Here is a 20,512-nt window from a genome sequence, read left to right on the forward strand (position 1 = left end):
CAACAAAAAACCAAAGCCTTAGTGTTTTAAACGATCTCCCTATTAAAACATTGCTTACTTAGTTTGAAATTAAAGCTACTACTATTGGAACCCCTTTTGCTCCATGCTGCCTAGCAGGACTAACTTCCAACAATGACACTGGAAAAACAGAATTAGAGTTTTACAAACAGGAATTCACGCTGAGGAACAGGGTGACCCAGGAAACCCGGCAATGGCAGGCCACGTCTTACTGCTCACTGACTCTCCTCATACTTCCCAGTCCTCCTCAGCCTCTCCCTCAGCTGTCACTAGTCCTGTGCTTGTCCGTGTTTTTTTCTCCCCTTTTTAAAAACAAAAACTTCTGCAAAGCTAGTGTGACAAGGCCAACAAAGCGATGAACGAAAGAAGCTGGGTTTGGTTACTGCCTGTAGGGTTACCTCCCCTGAGGAGATAGCACATTCACACACTGACCAACTCCTCGCCTGCTTTGAGGAAGCTGTAATGGCGCCCTCACCCTCCAACAGGCATGGTAGTGGAGAGCCCACTTTCCCGTCGCCCTCGCTTTGGTTGGCTGCTCAGCAGCAGAGGCGGAGACACGGTGGGAAAGCACCAACTAGAGATAAGGGCAGTGCCGTGTAACAGCTGTGAGGCTGAGGGGAGTAGAAGATGGTGGCGGTCGGTGACGTGGGGAAAGACAGACTCCTGTTGCTGAGGGCCAGGTGCCTAGCTTTGTTGAAGAGTGAGATATCAGTTGGTGTTCTCCAGATGATGTATAATCTGTATGCTATTCTTTTCAATGTTATATTTCTTTGGAATATAACAATGTTGGCTTCAGAAGTAAAGTGTTGGTGCCTTCTTGAAGAATGGCTTTGCTTTACCTGAACTATATCTTTCCAATACTATGCAACAAACTTTTAACACTACAGTTAGCTTTTAAACCAGGAAAAAGGTGCCTTAAATTATGCCCTAACTGATAATGATGAGTAAGTCCTGTTATCTTTATTGATGCCAAGTTGCCTTGCTTGCTCGCTGACTATTAGCCCACTTCTACCAGTTTCTAAACTGGGAAGTAACTAAGGTATGGAATCAGAGAACTGAGTGTAAGCTTAGCAGAAGTTGACTGCATTGAGTGAGTGCTGCATGGGGGACAGAGTAATCTGCTCTGAGATGTAGGAGAGCTACTCACGTTACCTGTTTAGCCTTCCGGTATTCTTGTTATTTAGGCCCTCTTGGCATCTCCTTGTAGTAGAAATGGCTTTTCTGCCCTCTTGTTTTCATGTTGTCGCTGCCTTCTAGCAGAATTGGAATGCAACAAAAAAGCTAGGAAAGGGAACCTTGAGATGGCCTGAAGAAGAATGGAAATACTATTAAACTGTGTTTTAATTTCTGATATATCTGTAGATAGATAGTGGAGTAGGGGCAGGGGGTTGCCTGTTGAGCTCTTTGTGAGCCTGTTTCCACTTAATGGAAGAGGTTTCCAATTGATGTACAAGTTCTCTACAGTTTTCAGAGAGAATGGTTTCATCTGACTTGTACTACTTGCCTCTCTAAAGTAGCTTGATTAGTAGCAGATTTATGTAGTCTTGCTGATGATAACTCTTAAATGTTTTTTTTTCTCTAAACTGTAAGCATACTAGCTTTTGTCAGTTGCACTGACTTATTTTTGTCATGCTGATGATGACTTTTATACTCATTATTATATTAATGGTTTGTTTAAATCTACTTTATGTACCCAAAAGTCTGGGATAGATACTTCATAATTATGTTGGCTTTTTGCATTGTGTGATCTATGTTTTGGAGCCATCCCATACTGTTTATTTAATTAGGTTGCCTGGCCTGTGTATCAGAAATCGTTCTGCATCTTGGAAAGTAATCTAATTTTCCAAATAACAGAAAGATAATCTTATTCTGTAAGAAATTTGACAGGATTTTTAATATTCTACTTGTCCATGACACAGCCATTGTTCTTCTGCAGTAGTGGTAAAAGTCTTAGCACAACTTAAAGAATTTTGGAAGAGCTGTCTTCAACAATGAGCCTTTTTCCTCGAACTGTACAGCTTAAACACTCTTAATATTATACAGTACATGTTTCATAAAAGCAGCATGTATTGAAGTGTATATCTGTGTATTAATGCAACCGTAATACATAAACATCATCACAGTAGTCAAAAGACGGATGCAGTTTTCCAGTTGTTCTCAATGATTGGAAGCAGTAACGGGCTGGAAAAGTAGTAAGAGAAAGTAAATTGGCTAATAAGGAGTCAATGTAGAAACTATCTTTTTATTTAGGTGCCCATTTGGGGAATTATTATGCATCTCCTTTTTTTTTTTTGTCAGAACTATTGCTTCTTATGATGGTATCAACTGCTAATAAAATTTGAGATCTATTTTCATGAGACCTCAGGATACCTCCCTGTGCATGCAAAACTCTTCAGTTTTCAGAGTGGTTCTTCCTGCAACCCACATCCCAGTACATTTAAGTCACTATTTCCAAGAATATTTTATGGTCAAATTTTCCAGGGTTTTTTTGTAAATGTGAATTGGATTGTACTAAAAGGATTTGAAAGCATGTGGAAACTTGATTGCAAATATTAAGTGGGTCTCAAGATACAGGTATTGCAGTTGACTGTTATGAATGTCTGGAATCTTACTGGTAGTAAATCTGTAGCTGTGAGAAATGCAAGCTTTGTGGAAGCTATTTTATTCTTAGTAGACAGGTTTACAATTTACAATAACCAAGGGGTTACAATTCTTAGCTTCTGACACTGTTTTTCATAATGAATACCAAGAGATAGCTTTTTGCAAATGAATTCTAGGTGGTAGATCTATCTCTTCAGTGCTTATGTCTGCTTGTGAAATCACTTATACATCTCTGAACTATTTGCTGCTGTTTTTTTCAGGTAATGCTTGACCCTTTAATCATTCTATTGTCTCTTGGCTTCTGCAGTGACATTGAACGGTCAGGCTTGGGACTTTATACATTGGGTGCAGTTCAGCACATCATCTACATTTTTATAGAACTGTTGAAATTGCATGATTCTTCTCACTTATGTGCTTGGCAGCAGTTCCTTCAAGGGTATAGCTGTTGTTTTTCCTCTCTGCTGAATGTTCTAGCTCTTGCAGTGTCAGTTCCTTCACCAGCCATCTGTCTTGCTGGCTTACTCACTAGCTTAACAGCTCTCCTTCTCAGACTAGATGCAAGTCCTAGTGAGTACACCATCAGCTGTTAATTTTTTTTCAGAAACTTTTAAAACAATTGTTGCTGCACACAAATATCTTACATTTCAATCCTCTCTATTCAGTCCTTGGCACTTACAGTTGCTTTTTCAGCCTCCCCCTTTTTCCACATTCTTTCACAACTTATTTGTCTATCACTGTTACTTTTCCTGAATTTTTTAGAGTAATTTTCTTCAGTTTGACAACATAGCTTGCCCTGAACTCTGTCTGGAAAGTGCATTTCTAAATGCAAGAAAAATGTAATCCAGTTCTGTGTGTTGTTTCCCTGTTACTCTGTCCTTCAAAATCTCTGCAACAGGCATCTAAATACTTTCAGATATTAAGTAAGCCAGGTAATAGCTCCTGAGAAATGTAAGATTGATATCTTTTGTCAAGAAGTTAGAGAACAACTTCTTTGTAGCAGTATCAGTATTACAGATAGGATAGATTGTCTTCTAGCTCAAGGGCTGGCATATTGCTAAACAGTCTAGCAATCTTTTTGATGAAAAGTTCTATTTGCTTGCAAGCCAGTCAGGCCTGGATGGAAAATTGCTTTATGAAGCCCCGAGTGTATAGTATTCCTTATTATAGTAGCAGTTTGTTTTATTTTTGTACACTATACGTGCTTTATAATCTGCCAATAGCTAAGGTTCATTTAGATAGCGTCTAGAGCATTATAAACTCCTACTTGGTGTTAGTGCAGTTTTCAGGGGTAGAAATGAATCACACAGACAGTAACTTCAATAAAGATAGAGGCATAGCAGGTTTTTTTAATGTATGTTGATAAGCCTTTTTCAGACCCTCTGCTCCTTTCCTGGACAAATTCAAATATTCTTTATTGCTAGTGCCAATTAGTCAGCCAAGCATCTGCAGCTGGCAGCTGTCCTCGTGAAGAAGGCCCCAGGATATTAAAACTCTGGGGACACTGATTTGCATGTTAGGTGTTACTGTTTGTCATCTTCTAAGGGTGTTTCATTCATGTTGTTTGTCAATGACAAAGAAAACTGAGTGTGCTTACAGTGGTAACTAATAATTAGTAAGCTGGATTTTATTTCCCCACCATACTTATGACATCCAGGGTAAATTTAGACCTGTCATTTAATACTTCTAGTGAGGGCCTGTTTATGTGAGGAAGGTTTGTTTCCAAAGTAAGCCATTACAGCTGAAACAGGTCTTCTCCTATTGTGATGCTGTTAACACTGGCACGGGTGTGTTCATAATAGATTGTTCTGTTCTGGGCTAGGAAGTTAAAGCTGCGTTAGTAAATTGGTAATAAAATTTATGCTAGTATAATAACTCCAGTGGTACAGAAAAGCTTGTAGTCTTACTAAAAGCTACATGGTGTCTTTCTGGTACTGCTCAGGCCTTTTTTTGTGCAGTCTTTATGCACAAAAGGTAAAAACAGTCAAGTCAGACAGCAACATGGAAGAGAGAGTGTAAATTAATTTCTTTTCTGTCTTTCTCTCAGGCAAGTCAACTCCTTGCCAGCAGGGTGTGGCTTCCAATGAGAAGGCAGCATAATGCTAGTATTTGGGGCTGCAGAAGTTGTCTCCCAAACCCTATTAAGTGAGGTTCTCAAGTGTGGTCATGACAAGCCTTATGATTAAGTATGACCAGGAGAGACATGTGAATTTGAAAATGTCTACAAGCCTGCAACTGGGAAATGGTAGCTAATAAACTTTTCCTCTCATTAAGTGAAGTTGCAGGTATCTTATATTAAAAAGAGCAAGCAGTCAAACCCAGGAAAGCTGCAGACAGATGCTGGTGAGCTACAACTGATCTTTCCTCCTTGTTACTAGGATGTACTCTGTACCCTGCGTTCAAACTAAGCATTATCCTATTAATATTAAGGAATGTAATCATTGTTAGGTCAACACACTGCCTATGTTAATTTACTGTGCTGGAAGTAACAACTAAACTCGCTACAGAAGAATAAAACTATTCACCAGAATGTGATTGGAAGGGTATTTTAAGAACAGACAAAATCCACTTACATGCTAGGCTAGAAGGAGCTAGCTGCTACTTACCATCCTATTAACTAAAGGAATCTCTCAATTAATTCCCTCTGGAAAAAAAAAATAGGCCTCACAGAATTTCAAAATTTTGTGCTTTAAATAATCTCAGTTACCAAAGAGAATTCCTGCTAACAAACCAGTCAAAATTTGAACCTGAAGTGAATAAAAACTTAACTTTTGCATTAGGTTAATAAAATCTTTCCATCGCAGAAAATACAGAGCCTTTACCTTCATCATACTTTCTACATTGTATTCTAATCAGATTTACATTTTTATTGAAACTATGTGAATAAGTCACACTTCCAGTTGCCAAGATGTGCTCATCTGTGACATCCTAAAGTAATAAACATCATTGTGTAGAGCATATTAATGTTTTTCATACTTTCTAAAACAAGGCAGGCTATTCAATTTACTTCTAATGCGTTCAATAAGAAGTTAGATTAAGTAACTTTCCATATTATGTAAAAATTAATTATATGATATAACTTGTGTTGTGGTGCAGGCATAAAGACTGCATATAGGCAGGTTCAGAATGGAGAAAACTGGAGCTGGGGCCTGCAGCATTGTCGGAAGTAGCTCTTCAGAGGCAGATTATGAAATTAGAGCTGTAATCTCTGTTTGACATAGAGTTAATATGCAGCCTTTCCAGGACTGAAGCTGTTTACTGGTTCTTCCATCTGTCAGGGTCTTCCTAGCTTTTATGGGAAAGAAATACATACATTTGAGACTGAGACTGCATAGAGGACAGGTTTTTTTGTGGAGATGTTGTGCAACCCGATTCTAAGAATTGCAGGTAGCTGCTGGCAGACCACCAGGTGAAGGAGTGAGTGGGTGTAATGAAAGCAGCTATTCACAATAACTAAACAAATTAAAAATACTTTTTCCTCTGTTTGGTGTGACACTAGGAACTTGTTTGTGTGAGAGAAGGTAGTGGGAAAAATAACAGTCAAAAGCATTAGGACCTGAGGAGAATGATGGACCTGAATGGAAGCCTATGTGGGGGTTTTGTTTGTTTGTTTTAAGACTTGGCTTAGCTTTCCCTTTCTGAGACAGTTTAGTGTGCAAAATCGGTAAGGTTAAGGTATGAAATAAACTTGAAAGGCCTTACCATTGTGAAATAATGAAATCAAGCATCATGTCAGCTGGCAGAGATGAACTCTTCAGATCTGTTGCAAGGTACTTGTGTAGACTGTCTTAGAAAGTCAAAACAGTGAACATATGAAGGAATACATACTTATTTTGTGCTAACCTAGTGATCTGGTAAGGTAGTGTTCTGCACCTATAGATTGATTCTTGAGCCCATAGCCTTTTCTTGCAGGATCAAAATATGGACTAACATAATTAGGTGTGCACATCAGCAGCCTGTGTGCTGTATGTCAGAGAAACTTTCAGTAAAGGCTTCTGTGATCAATAAAGATTTAGCTGTGCCTGTACCTTTTCACCTTCTGTACCTTGGACACATTACTATTTTCCTTTGGAAGACAAAAAGGATAATATTGGGCTAAAGCTGGAGGTTCTGAGAAGTGATCAGAAGGCTGGCTATTAAAAAGTTGCAGTTATCTATTTCTGTCCCTCATGTTATTTTAAAATTAATAGTTTAACAAGGGAGCTGAAATGACAGATTCAGGGCCTTCTCCAGTGAACAAAAATAATTTTATACCCAAGATATGCCCATCCATTTACAGCAGCGTACAATTGGAATTAGGTCTGGCAGTCTGTGGTGGCCAGCTTCTCATGCTTCATTTCCATTGTATGTTGTTCTTTCAAAGAAATGCTTATCATACAGCTGATACACTGGCAGGAACTAGAGTAATCTATATTATCAGGACCTTATCAGGACAGGGTTTTTTCATTCATTTTTCCACCTTTGGTGTGGGAGTAAGAGAAGTTTTCCTAGGACTAAAAACAATGAAATGCTGGTTTTGGACTATACAGTCATCTTTACTTTTGCCTTGTCTTGTCATTCACGTCGTTTAAAGTTAAAGCTCTATAGACCTTTAAGTTTCAGCATGAAAAAGTGATGGTATGTGCATCCTCTATGACTAGCAAGAATCCTCATCTCCAGTGTGTCAGCAAAATATGCATCCTTATGCTCAGGAATTAATTATGGCCACTAATTGTCAGGGTCTCTTCCTCCGTCTCTTTCTCTCTCAAAGAGGCACTAAGGCATTCCAACATGGACTTTATCCTTCTTTCCTCGCTCATGGGGACAAGAGAACACAAACTTCCCTCTACCTTCTGAATGGATTTATTAGTATATCTCAGCCCACACAGAAATAATAAAATTGACAGGATTCTTATCTTTCTTCATTGGTCTCTCCCAGTTCTTTAGCTTGGATAAGAGACTCCTGTCTATCTTACGTTTTCTAGACTGTCCCTGTCTCTTCCTTCTGCTAGTAGGGTCAGTCAGTGGAATTCAGCTTTGAGCTGGATGAAGAACTTCTTTAGAAAAAGCTAGGAAACTCTGATCTCTCATCTGCATGGTAGTACTGATTTCACAGAAGTAACTGTTTCAAGCAGTCAGGAACTGGTTAGTTTTTCTTCCAGTCTGTGATATTTGACGTGTTTCAGGGCACACTCGCTATTTTAATGTATCTTCACTTCACTTGTCATTTCTCACTGAGACAGATTTTCTCATTGTTCTGAATATCAGTGACAGACAGTTCTGCTTAGCAATATGGGAAGGATGGAATAGCCTGTATAGAAAGCTACAGCCCCTGAACTGATAGCTGCTAATTCTTCTTTTAATAATATTATCTCTTCCCACGCAGGGTTAAACTCTGCCTTTTCTCCATCCAGTAACTGCTTAGTAAAGAAAGAAAACAAAGTTGCACAGCTACCTGAGGTGAGTGATCACGAATCTTTCTGCTAGCCTGTTTGCAGTTACGCTAAAGGAGTCTATGGATTTTTACCCCTTTTTCCAACGTGGCTTTGTCAATGTTTGAGTAAGTGAAGGGAGTAAAGTGACTATTTAACTCCTCTTTTGGCAGAGAGGAGATTAAAACAAGACATGCCACTTAAAAGTGACTAGCTTCTATTGTACTTGAAGCACAGTACAGGTGGGAAAGAACAAAAAACACCCTAAACCTGTGTTGAAGCAAGACTGTTAATAAAATGTTAACTTATTTAGAAATAGTCAAGAGGGACAGATGGAATCCTGCAATTCTCTCTCTTCTCCTTGAGTCAATTTTTAAAATATATTAAAAGCTTGTGTACTTTTGAATGGCAGATATGGCTTTTCACTTTAGAGGTTATTTTTGCTATTGTTAATACTGAAATAGATTGTGCTTGAGTTACAGTAGTTGACAGAAGTCTTAAGTACCACAGAGAAAACACTTGTCTTGCATTTTTTATCTCGGCTTTCAGATTTAAGGAGCTGTATGTGGTTAAACTTTAAAATTATGTAACAGTAAAAGAACCCTGATCAAGTTGATGTCCTTTAGCAAGCAAGAGAGCGGGGGGTGGTGTAATTGTACAGTAAACACATGTTAAACTTTTTCCTTAAGGGTATTCTTTAAGACAGCATCCAGCTATCCAGAGCAGCACCTAGGATACACTGCAGTTTGCACTGAACTCATACTGCATCTTGTGGTATTTTTCCCGTGAGACAGTGATTTAAGTCTAAGCCTTGATATACTTCATATTTAAATCAGAGCATCTCAGCTTATGTTGTCTAACTGTAACCCATTCTCTAGTAACATATTTCTGGTGTAAATGCCCTCTTGATTACTGAAGAATATGCATTTCAAATGATCTCAAAATTGAACAGAGTTGTTAAATCTGGTTCTAAATCTGTAGTTGAGCTGTGTCATAGGTCACATGCTAGTTTCCACAGTGCAAGTTTCAACAGATTCTGTGGGAATGTTGATAAAGAACACCTTTAAGAATCCTTTCCCATATTTTTAGGACGCCAATTTAATGTTTATCTGCTCTGTATTTGTGACTCTGAAATTTTAATGCTTCCAAAGCAAAGATACCAAACCATGTCACCAGGGCTGCTCTACCTGCAAATGTAAGCAAGAATAGTCCATATCAGCAGGCATAAAGCTAAGCAAACAGGCAGAGGCTAAACTTCTTATGAGTGGAATATTGGTTTTGCATAGATGACTCTTCTTTTATAATGCCTGAGGCATCTTGGGTCCAAATCTAAAGACGACTGTACAACTATCTTAAACAGAAGCTAATGGAAATTCTGTCTGTTTCAGAAATTTTAAAAAATTTGGGCCTGTGTGTTTCATATGGAATACCTAAGATGAGTGTATTTGCAAATTTTGACAAATTGCTTTTTTCGAGGACAAGTAGCAAGAGGTTTAAAAAAAAAACCAACTAACTTTTTGATAGCAGCCTCAGACAAGTCTCAAAAACAGCAAAAAAGAAACCTGAAAAATGACAGAATATATTATTTTGTGCAGTTCTCACAAAGAGGTGCTAGCCCAGGCACATTATCTATGCTATCTGTAGAATAGCAGGTGAGTGAAGAATACCAACTACAAAGTAGCATTTAACCTGAAGCCTAGTAGGCTAGCAGCCAGAGGGAATAATCATCACACAGACAGAACAGCAGGCATGCTGCCCAGGTATCCATTCCCATTGAGAAAACCGGGGTCAGCTCACACACTGAGTGCTTTATTCCTGTTCTTTAAAAATACTTGTCAAACCTCAGACTTGTAGCACAAGATTCAAGACTGAGATTTCTGTCTCCCTCATCTTCACTTAGATTTTTCTGTAAGTTGCTTGCTTGCTCCTGCTTCGAATTAAGAGGATGTTTGCTGGTCACTTCATTAAGGTATGGCAACATTCTGCTTGCTTTAAGAGTAAAAGCTGAGTGACCCTGACAGTGCAGCCATCAAACGGCAGTATTTGCATGACTAAGTCAGGAATCGCCAAAATCTGGTGACTTCCCAATGGATAAATACAACCTTATGTGCAGGGCTTGCCCTTAATCCCATCTTCTTCCTCTTCTTACCCCCATCCCAAGCACTACAAAGTTGAGTAGAACTTAGACAAGAGGAAAATCTTGTATTCGTTGCAATTCTGCATAGATACTGTCCCCAAACTACATATTTCTCCGAAACTAGTTGTTCAAGACAAAATAAAATGGAAATGAGTATTTCTGCACAAATCTTTGTCAGCATTGTATTGTCAGCTAAAATTACGGACTGTTCCTTTTTACAACAATGGCACAGTTAAACCATAATCTAACATTTTCCCAGAATTTACAGTGACTTTGACCTGCGATACATCAAAGTACATGATTATAGTAATCATGCTTGGAAAGCAGCTACAGTTTTCTTCTGTTGCAGGGAACTTACTACAAATGCTTAAAATCTATAGTTAAATATTTGCAAGTAAGGAGTTGTACCTTTAAAAATTACTGAGCATATTACTTGCTACTTGAAGCAAGTCACTGGGATTACTCCTTTTAAGTTAGCAGGCCCTCTCTTGTAAAGGGAAGCAGTTCGATAACTGCTTCTTGCATTGTCCATTTAAACATCTTCTTTGAGGGTACACTTAGTATCATACTAACAGTTTAAAGACATTTATGGGGATAAGTAAAATCTAGTTAATGCCAAGCATTGCTGTAATTCAAACAGAAAACTGGCTCTATACAATACATAAAATTATTTTTTCTCTTTTTGGAGCTGTAGAAAGTACGTAGGCCATCTCAGCCACAATCCAGAGCATATTAAAAGATATTCTGGGGGGGGGGGGGGGTGGGGGGTAGTACAGGGTACTTTGTTTCTCCTTCATAAAGGTATGTGTCTTGCAACTCTCCCTCATACAGATAGCAGTAAAAAAACCACTAGTTTCTGCTTTTCAGTAGCACATGTTAATTTTTAACTATAGCATTTTTGTACAGATTGTGCTTATAAGGCTTTTTTTGATCTTTAAAAAAAACCCAAACCTTACTGCATTGCTGTCGAGTGTGATCATAACAGTGCCTCTAATGTTAAAAATATTTCCAGGTCAGGTTTTTGTGCAAGTCTTTTTGAAAAATAGACTTTCGCTTAAGTGTAATGGAAACATTTCCATGACTTCAGCAGTCTACTATAGAAGTTAAAATAAACATTTCCACGAAGAGATTGCAATTTGAGATTTACTGTGCTGTGCTGAAAGCCTGATAACTGGACTGGGAAAGTTGCAGTGGATCCTACATCAGAAAAATATTGACTGTTGCCCAAGCTGACATGTAAGTAACTAACATAAATGTTCTATTTGCAACAGCTTTTAGCATAAACAATTCCAGGGTAACAGAAGTGTCCTTTTTAAAATATTTTGGGAAGACCAGATCATTGGCTTTATTAAAACATTGCTGCACTAGCTTCATTAGCACAAAGCAGCTTTGTCTTTGTCCTAACTGACTGGGTAGAAATATGAATGTGAAGCACAGAGTATCAGTTTATGAATTATGGCAATGTAGGGGTGTGGTCAGAGCGTGCTGCTTAGCCATGTTTTAGTGGCTTCTCAAGGGCTGTTGCAGGCAGCAGCAACTGAAAACATACAACTGAAATGTCTTCAGTGCCCTTCTGGTGTTAAGCCTCTTTCATTCCTACCCAAAAATGAGAACCTATTTTAAGGTTTAACAGTGTCCTTTTAAATTAGAAGGAAACTGCCACAGTGATATATTCAGACTGGGGTCGGCAGTGTGTGCTATGGTTACCATAACTAAACAGAGCTAGATCTGTTAAGATCAAAATGGTTGACTTGTCACTCTATAGTAATTGTTCCCTGTAGAAAAAATTCAATAGCATAGCTTAAATCACACGTAGCTGATCACATGCTCTGAGGCTTCTGTGGTGCTGGGACTAAAAGGCAGAGGTAGGGAGGAGCTGTGTCAGGAGATCTTTTTATTCTGCTGGCAGGAGGAGAGGCTTGCCTTGCATACAGTCATTATGCACAAATTGATTTTTAATTTTACAGTAATGCGCTGTTGTAATTGTTAACTCAATTCCTGAAAGGCTACTTTAAAAGGACTAATGTTATGCCCCTGCATATCCAAGGTGCCCATTGGAAGGAGGGGTTTGGGGTGTGCAATGGAACCCAATCTGTTCAACTTCTTTTTATTACAGTAAAGCATAAAAACTGTTAAACTGCAGCCTATATGAGACAAATTGAATGCATGCTATCGTGGAAATGAATTACATACATGAACCTTAAAATCATAAGTACAAAAAGAAGTCAAGTCAATAAAATATGAGAAGTACTAAGTTTCTATCCAGACTGGAGAATCTTTAATAACATTGGAACTGATGCAAATCCCATCAACTTGCTTTTAAACACCTGCCTTGCTGATCCCAGCAATTGCCTTTCTGGTTCTTTTTCTGGTTTAACACATGATATAGTAATGTGGGAAGTGGGGGATGTCTTATACACAAATAAATTCTTTGTTGATACAGGGCAGAAGTAAAGTGTTAAGAGTATGCTAATTAGACTGCACTTGGTTTTCTAAAGGAAGCAATTTTTTAATCTTGGCTTGGTTCTTCAGTTTCTTGTCAAAATCAGGATAGAAACTGTGCAAGTTCCTGGTCTGGCTGCATGCAGTCTCCTAGGTTAAACTTCTCTCATTATCTACACCTGAGAAAAATGCTGAGTTTCCCTTCTGCCAGCCTCCCCCTCCCCATGCCACCCTGAGAAATCGTAAGTCAACATGTATTACCAATATAAGAAAAAAAAGTACAGCTGCAGCCTACTCTATCTAGGGTAGAACATATGGTCTTTTGATAGCTAAGGCATACTCACCAATCCTTTGACAACAGAAGCCACTACACATCCAAGCAGTTAGGAACACTTGCTCCTTGATTATGCAGGTTTAATATGCTCACTCAGTTCCCTAATCATCATGCAACACTGAGAGGAAGCCTGAAGAATCAGGCATAGCAGCACAATATTTGGCTGTAAATGACTTCATGTAGGATGTAACTAGTCATTTGGCCTTAAATACAGTAGATTTCTTTTCCTCTTTTTTCTGACACCTATTCACAGAAACTGTGTGTATGCTAGTCTGTCTCTAACCTGATGCTGCTTGTCCTAGCTCTTTGGTGGGGCTAGTAATTCACACAGAAATAAGTAAGAAATTACTGCTGTGCAAAATCTATACAAGCACTACAGCTAAGGAGTGTACTCAAGGAAACCATTTTGCAGTCTTGACTATAGCACTACCTCACCTGTATGACAAACACTGCCTTTATCTTTTCCACTGCTGATCCGTGAGAATCGGAACATGATTCCAAAAGCAAATTAATATACTGGGGGGTGGGGGTGTCCTACATATAACTAAGCACAGGTATTTGCAGTTACCCAGCCATCCGTCTCTTCTTTTCCCTTCCCCACCCCCGGAAATTAAAATAATGAAACTACTTAAACAGCATATGTACTGCGCTGCTTTGTTCCCCGCGGTCCGTCTCGCGGTGTTCGCTCGCTGCCAGACAACTCTCTTCGCCGCCAGCCCCCGGCTGCGGGGTCGGCGGAAGCCCCTCCAGTCGGGCCCCGCGGGCAGCTCGGAGCGGAGGGGCAGGCAGGGATGCAATGCGGGTGGACGGGGAGGGGGAGGCTTTACCTGCCGCGTTCCCCCAAGGAGCCAGGGGTGCCTGGAGCTGCTGCATCCACGCCGGGGCGCGGCGGGCGGGCGCTCAGGATGCCTGGCAGGGCCGGCTGAGCGCCGGAGCCATCGCCGCGCCGGGGAGCGGTGGGAAGGGAGCGCCGCCGGAGCCTCCGGTAGCTGGCGGGAGACTCAGCACCTGGGCACTGAACAGCTCCACGGAGCGCCACAGGCGGGGCCGGCGCCGCGCTCCCCGCCCCTGGGCGCGGGAGGGCCGCGCCGCCGCCCCCCGCCTCCCGCCCTCGCTGCGCGGCGCTGCGGCCTCGCGGCCCCACCCTGCTCCCGCCGCAGGCGGGGACCCGGCCCGCGGGCGGCGGCCGCCGAGCTGAAAGGGCGGGAGCGACCACGCTTCCCAGCCGCCCTCGCGGCGGGAGGGGACGGCCCTGCTCCCGGGGGCAGCCGGGAGCTGTAGTCCTGTAGAGCACCGGTGCCCGGGGAGCGGCAGCGGGGCGGGCTCAGCGGCTCGCAGCTCCACTCGGGATGCAGCGGCCCGATGCCTCAGCCCCCGTGGGCCCGCGCGCGGAGAGAGGCGCTCGCGCCTGCCGCCTCAGGGCGGGCCGGGGGTCGCCGCTCCCTCAGGGCGGCAGGGTTCCTCCTGCCTGGCTCTCGCCGTGCCCAGGCTGCCCCTCGACGGTGTGTTGCCACTGGGTCGCTGCGCTTTTTGTGCAGTATTTTCAAATTGTTTGACTCCGTTCTTTTTGGTTTCTTTTTTGTTGTTGTTTTTCTCTTAAACAGAAGTCTAGGATAGCACAGTTCTTCCGCAGTGTTAGGGGCTTTTTTAGAGGGGGAGAAAAAAGTCATATGATAGTTCCAACGGTGTTTCAGAAAGTCCTGAAAGCTGTGCTCCCTCCCTTCCTCCCACCAAGATTCAGAAGCTGGAAGATACATGTAAGCAGCTAAAGAGTCAGGACTCTGCCTTCCTAATCAAAAGCAAAGCACTGCAAAAAAAAACCAAAAACGTAGCAAAAAATACTTGTAACCCAATTGCAGCTGGCTTTCGGAGAGGCATCTCTAATACCAATGTTTATACAGGGCTCTTCAGATAATTATGGAGCATTTTATGAAGGAGGATGTGTTATTAGTTAACTTACAAATGAACTGATACAGTATTTCCAAACAGTTTTTCTATTTACTTGCTTGTCAAAAGAAAAAGTCATTATTCAGTATAGTTTTAATTAGAAGTTAACTTACACTTTTGGTAATAACAACAACAGAAGGATCTTTCAAGAGGTATTTAAAAAGAGAGTTAAGGTTAACGAGTTAATTTAGAACTTTGAGCACCAGCCCATCTCTCACCCTGAATTACGGGGTTTCGAAAGGTGCTGGAAACTTGCATATAGGAACCTGTATGTAAGGGTTGCGTGCATGCACCTGCTGTTGCCACTTTGAAACCCTGATGTCCAACCGTTGCCCTCATCTAGGAGAAGGTTTTTAGCAACTGTATTGCAAGCTAGCAAGTAATGTGACAGAAAGCTAGGACAACCATATTAAACTAAGCAGTATGTTTTATTTATGCTACATTAGCAAAATCTTTCTTTGGGTTGTCTTCATCCCTATGTGGTTTATTCTAAATTAATGATTCAAAAGAACTTAGGTTTACTGCTTCTTTTTTCAGTGGGTATACATTATGAGTTCTCATCCTGTTTCAGATGCTTTCTTGGAAACTTCTTAAATGTAACAGGCTTACTTGATAGCAACTGGATCATGCAGCCACACCCTACTGAGCAAGTTCACTTCTGCAGCTACCCTAAAAAGGTGAGAAGTTGACACTGACTCTGATATTACATGTTAAACAGTGATTCTTGGATTTAAAGTACTGTCAGAGTTGTGTTGTAATGGATGTCTGCTCTGGTACTACATTATGTGCCACCAGCATACTAACGTGATCGCAGCATAAGTCTGTGGAATACATATAGCTGGTGATTATTCTAGTCTTTGCTACATGATGAAGTACCTTCCCCAGTGTTTTCACAAGACTCACTTAGATCAGAATTATGTATTCTCAGTTATCTACCTGAACCTTCCAGCATTATACGGTTGTAGCAAAGTATAGTAGATAAGTTTAAAACAGTATTTACTTCTATGTGGCTGAAGCAGTTTGTAGGTGTGGAACTATAAGGCGAAAATTTCACTTTGAGCAATGACTCCTGAGATTATTAAAACTGAGTTCTTGGTATAGCAAAGAACAAATAATAAAAAACTTCTTCCTTTTGTCATTTCCCTTACATTCAAGTAACAATATAATGTCCTTCCTCAAAGCTGGGGTTTTGATGTACTATTTGATGTCCCTGTCCAGGAGTCGTATGCCGTATCTGAGATGGTAGGAAACATGCACTGATAAAGAGCCTAGCTGAGGTAAGCTGTATAGTCAAGGAAAATCTTCAGTAGTATATGCAACTGTAGGGCACTTCCAAATTACAAGACCACAAATAAAGCAAACCTTTTGGTGCTAATGTGGAGGAGAGCCACTACAACTCCCTGCCCATTGCTCTGTGTTTCCTCATTCCATTAATCTTAATGAAGCCAAGTTTCTTCTTTTGCTTCTTTTTCTGCTTTGCAAAGCAGAAAAACTGAAATAGAGACACATCCAAAATACTTTCATATCAGTGTGAATAATCTAAATATATTAATTCAAACAGTAACACAGTTCAGACTATCTTTCAATGAAAGGATTTAGTGGCTAAAGCAATTTTACACAAGTTGCAGGTAACTTACGTAATCCAAACCTCAGATCTCACATCTTTCCTATTCTTCTCTTTTGTACCCCCAGTTCTGAACTATAACTTTATGGGCACCAAAACAGAAGAACAAACATAATTTTGCTTCCAAATTCGCATAGAAATTCCTGAGAACTACCTTTGAAACTGGAGCTAGGTCTGCCTAGGTTGTTCGTTACTGTTATACATGGTTCCAGACAGAAGTAAAAGGGGAATATCTTTTTCAAATCAAATATGAAAAGTTCTTTAAGATCTTACACAGGCAGTCATCAGCCATTCAAGTACAGCTGAATAACTGGATTCTTGGATCCTGGTTACTGCTAACAGAAGCTGTAGTATGCTGTTGTCAGCAGCAACCAGTCTGCTTACCCTGCAGACAGTGACTCCAATTTTCCTGCACACATAAGACAAATTCAGGGAAACCTAAATAGAAGATTAAATTTCTTCCCAATTTCAGTGAAATTCCTGCGTTTATCTCAGCAGCTCATCTATCTTATGAAGGAAAGCAAGAAAAGATTACTGATGTTATTTTCTGCAGATACCTCAATGTGTTGCTTCTTTTCAGTTTGTTGTACATCCAAATTCTTATTGATGGGCTTAGTAAACATTTAATTAGACATATACTGAAGGAACACTGATCATTCTGTCTAAGGATTGCCCAAATATGTTTCCAGAGGATTTCTTGTATTAAGTGAAAGAACAGCAGATGTCATGATTCATCCTCTCTATCTCCATTTTCTCATCCTTGGTAAATTATAACCATGCAGGGTCAACACTTTCTTTGCATTGCAAAGAAATAAACTGGCAAATTAAAATAAAGGAAGAAAAATTTCTGTCTAGTTGATAACAGAATGGAATAGTAGAGATTGTGCCAAAGCTAAAATAAATGGCGCAGCCATATACAGTAAGAGCCTTGTATAATTGAAAGGATATATACAAGAATAAATTCAAGGTATTTATTAATAAATAGAACAAACATTTTTAAAAAATCGTTCTTGGAGACAACCATGACCTGCCCTTCAGTATTCACTATCTAAATATGGCTTTGAAATTCTTTTTAGACCTTCCAGTTCACATAGAGAGTACTGAAAACTGACTTGAGATGTCAATATGCAGAAAAAATAGGCTGAACTGAGAAAGCAGTTGATTTTATATAACCAGTTAACAAACCAGGAGCAAAAGAGTATGAAATAGTTGTAGATGTGCAAGTCTTCAGAGTTTTGAAAGGGGAAATGTAAGACAATAATGCTAAAAGGCATTAATTAGACAGTCCAACCTTTTCTGACAACTCTCAAAAATTTGAGGAAGCCAAGGAGGTGATCAAGTTGACTTCACAGAAGGTGACTACAACTGCTGTGTTAGCAGAAATGAGATGGAGCACAGTGCCGTACCTCTGATTGTGCTGTGTTGTTGGAAAGCAATCAGGTAAGGGAATTAGAGATTGAAAGGAGCAGAGAAAGCTAGGTAGAGTGAAGACTAAGGCAATGGGTAGGTATTTGAATTATTGCCTGCAAGTTCTGTTCTGTCACTGCTATGAAAATATATATTTTTACTTACAATAAGATTTAATTGTATACTTGAATTTTTTAGTATCCACAGTGGGAAATTAATTTTTCCAGTCTAACTTTATGCCATGGCTTCTGACACTCTCGCTCTGGAGCCTACCTGAAGAGTGAAAAACTTGAGTAAGGAATATATTTTTATAAGAGCAAAAAACTTATGCCTTGTTTGTCGTAAGGCAGCTGTCCTTTGTGTAAAGAAAAGATAATTGATTATACTAACTGTCCTGCTGTCAGCAAGGAAGGATAAGGGGTCTCATAATGACTAAACTATAGCTGAAGCTATTAGGAGGTAAAAGTTGATCAAGAGAATAAAGTTGGGGTGGTTTTCTGACCAAGGAAAGGTCCCCAAAAAGCAAGTTTGCTTACTCTCCTGCCGCACCTTTAGTTTAACTTCTTTAGTGGAGTGGTGTTTCAAGTCTCAATTTCTGAAAGGCAGGCAAACATAGCATGGCCCTATAATTAAGTTTAGTAAAAGATATGTGCTAATTAAACACCAAATCCTTAAAAATAAAACTTATTTAATACAGCTTCCTAAATACACAGTCAAAATAATGCCCATAAACCCTGGCTTTCAATATTATTTGGATTTGCATGACAAGAGAGTAGCAGTTGCTTCTAAATTCAGCTTACCATCAAGAACTGAAGGCCTGTAGTGTACAAAACCACTGTTGCAGCATTATAAAATTGATTTTAAATCACTTATTGGACCATACTACCGGAAGGCAAATTACCATAGATTAAGACATAAGGACATCTAGTACTCGACAGTTAGTATTCTCATTTGGTATTTATGGTACATGAAGCTAGCTTGAGGCTGCCCATACTTTATGGAGGGAATATTTTATTGGTATGGATGAGAATTATCTTTCTGTAGCAGGGAAAAAAACCCCAATACTTATGATTTAAGAACAGTTTGACCATGACAGGTTATTCCTATTGCAGTGTAAGGGGTGGGAGGGTGGGGGGGAAACAACCCAAACCATCTCAGTCTTGTTACTGGGTGCAGCCCAAGAAAGATTTCTTCAGGCCACCAGCAGAAACTTAATTTTAAGTACTTTTATGCTCTTAACTACAAGCTTTTTTTTTTAATCAAAAAGCAGTATGTTGTTGAAAAGTTTCATTAATATACGTTGCAGTCAAATCAGCTATATAGAGCAGATTGTATTTAGAAAATGTTGAGAGTTAAAAATAGCATCATTAAAGCAACTTTCCTGTACTTTTTTTCCTCTCAATATTTCTCTCAACTTTCAGAGTTTATATTCAGGACAACAATATCACATGTAATTTAGTTAGCTATCATCCACTACCTAGTGCTAAAAATTTTACTAAGTTCAAAATCATAAGAGATTCTATTACTTCTTATGAGATGACTGGGGTGGGTGATTTATCCAGTATCTGGATGATATCTTTAGGAACAAGTTGTTTTGGGGTTTGTAGGTAGGTTGATTTTTACCTCATCAGTATTGGAAAGCACTCTGAAATTTTTTTTTCCCTCCCCTCTCTCAACCTTTATTTCTTTTATTTGTTCATTAGAAATCTAAGCAATCTCATTTTAAAACCCAACTGACAAATTTATTGAGGTCTTTTTAGGTCTTAGTGGAAAAAGAGGTAAAAGTGAAGGATTAAAATTAGAGAGTAACTACAGGAAAAAACATAAGCTTGGGTCAAGGGCATACAATCCAATTATTGTGTACAGAAGACATCGAAGCCAAATGTTTATTTTCAGCTTCAGATCCTTTTGTTGCTCAGCAAATTGAACAATTATGGTTGGATCTGTCAATTTTTAAGCAGTGTACTTATCCAGACTAGTAGACTGCTTCAGCTTTCTGAAAGAACAGGTATCCTTTTTCAAGTCCTATTGTCCAGGATAATTGTAGCATCCAAGTGAGCAACAGAAGACGAAGATAGCTATTAGCCTTGTCCTTATAATCAGAAACAGCAGGGCATCTCATGCTTTTGTCATCTGAACAGTTTTAATGAAGTGTAATAGATACTGCAGACCTGGTTTCACTGGCTAAATAAAAATGGCTCCAATTTTTGATGCTCCTGTTCAGAGCTGTACACTCATCTGTATTCCTTCTTTTTCACTGTCCATCCCTGGGAATGCAGATAGATTCCTTCATAATCGGATTTATATAGTATATAAAGGTCCCCAGCAAAAGGGGCCATTCCCCTTTATTTAAAAAAAACCAAACCAAAACAAACCAGAATCATGCCCAGTGCATGTAACACTCATAGCTCAGTCACTAAATTTAAGGCTTTTTCTGATTAGTCCTTAGTACTTTTGAGTGATTTCTAGTGTATGTTGGTTTTTTGAAATGGTTGTCCCTTCTTGATTTTGGGGCTTGCCATTTTATCAGAGTTGAAAATAGTACCAAGTAGTAGATGTAATCTCCTAACTTGATTTTTGGCAGTTCTATCCCC

At 39.7% G+C, this 20,512-nt stretch overlaps 1 protein-coding gene across 2 annotated transcripts in view; it reads right to left on the reverse strand.

Annotated features, from left to right (window-relative positions):
* The window catches only part of SMPD3 (sphingomyelin phosphodiesterase 3), a 123,999-nt gene extending 109,885 nt beyond the window's left edge, over positions 1-14,114 (reverse strand). Inside the window, exon 1 of one of the 2 annotated variants that reach the window (XM_064459329.1) lies at positions 13,768-14,114. The gene's annotated coding sequence lies outside the window, so the exon portion shown is untranslated. The remainder of the gene's footprint in view (positions 1-13,767) is intronic. The other variant, XM_064459327.1, reaches the window with a different exon arrangement.
* Positions 14,115-20,512: the final 6,398 nt, after the last annotated feature.

The sequence above is a fragment of the Phalacrocorax carbo genome, chromosome 8 (genome assembly GCF_963921805.1).
Source record: "Phalacrocorax carbo chromosome 8, bPhaCar2.1, whole genome shotgun sequence".
Classification (NCBI taxonomy): Eukaryota; Metazoa; Chordata; class Aves; order Suliformes; family Phalacrocoracidae; genus Phalacrocorax; species Phalacrocorax carbo.